Genomic DNA, 1,198 nt, shown 5'->3' with positions numbered 1-1,198 from the left:
CTGTGAGCTGTGAGTGTGGCCATAATATATATATTATACATACACACATATACACACACAAGTTCCATCTTCATCAAACCCCGCCTCCTGCGTCAATCTCCGTTCACTGCCATTTTCTCTGGGCTTCCCTCTGAAAAATGCCTGATCATCACCACCATTTAAGCTCTTGGCAACTGAATTTAGAGCAAAGAACATTTAAAGTCATTTAGCAAAATCACAAGAGAACAAATCTTTTATTTATTTACGCTTAAATCCTTGAAGGGTACAGCAGCACACAGAGTCTGTGTCCAACGGCCTTAGCAGGAAGGTAGCTTTGGGATCTGGCACGAACCACGCCACTGTTGCCACGAGCCAGTTCCTTACTCTAGCTCACTCTGGTTTTTGTAGGTGTTTCCACCAGGAGTTACTGTGTCATTCTCTGCTTTGTCCACATAAGCACACCGCTTGCCTAGACAGAATTCGGTTCCACCTCGAGCATAAACATCTTCAGTTTCAAAAAGAGCTGTGTGCTCCCTTTGGCTCCAGAGACCCTGCCTACAGCCGGCAAAAACGGCTCTGGACCACAGCCTTCCCGACATAGTTGTCATTTTAGAAGCCCTGTTCCCACCGGCTCCAGGATGGCTGAAAGAGCACCATTGACCAAGCTTGACTAATTGAGTGAGTAAATAATCCTGTGGCTTAAACTGTTCTCCACCCGGTCTGATGATGCCTTCATGTTGAGGCAAAGGACGCAGTGGAAGCAAATTTCTGCCTCTCTGTCTGTGAAGCGAGTGCTGTTCAGAGAGGGGGTTCTGACCCCTGAGCCCAGCCTCCGGGGAGGCCACTGCCTCCCTGGGCGACCTTGCACAGGTCAGTGTCTTCAAGGGGCTCTTTCTTCCTGGGTTGATGAAGTCACTGTGTTCAGAGAACTGGAAGAGAAAAGCGAGATGAGATTTGTGCCTCGAAGATCAGAGGGCAGTGCCCGGGACAGACTTCCTTGATGCGAGATTGCTGCGAGAATTATTAACTCTCAGATGTTTCTTGCTGTTGTTTTTGGTTTTGGCCGCCCTGAAGCACTCGGAGTTCCTGAGCCAGGGCTCGGATCCTAGTGGCAGCTGTGACTACACAGCAGCTGTGGCAACACCAGGTCCTTTAACCCACAGTGCGGGGTGGGGATGGAACTTCAATCCTGGTGCCTCAGAGGCGCCACCGATCCCTT

General features: G+C 49.8%; 1 pseudogene; it reads right to left on the bottom strand.

Moving 5' to 3' along the window:
* Window positions 1-204: 204 nt before the first annotated feature.
* On the bottom strand, window positions 205-944 carry LOC146405900 (large ribosomal subunit protein eL33 pseudogene; annotated as a pseudogene).
* Window positions 945-1,198: the final 254 nt, after the last annotated feature.

This window comes from Sus scrofa, chromosome 1, assembly GCF_054392235.1.
Source record: "Sus scrofa isolate SSC_HxYL_T2T_F1_AM1 chromosome 1, Sscrofa_HxYL_maternal_Yorkshire_Landrace_v2.0, whole genome shotgun sequence".
In the NCBI taxonomy this organism is placed as follows: domain Eukaryota; kingdom Metazoa; phylum Chordata; class Mammalia; order Artiodactyla; family Suidae; genus Sus; species Sus scrofa.
The sequence above is the reverse complement of the archived record's forward strand: the minus strand, read 5'-3'. Positions and strand labels throughout refer to the sequence as shown.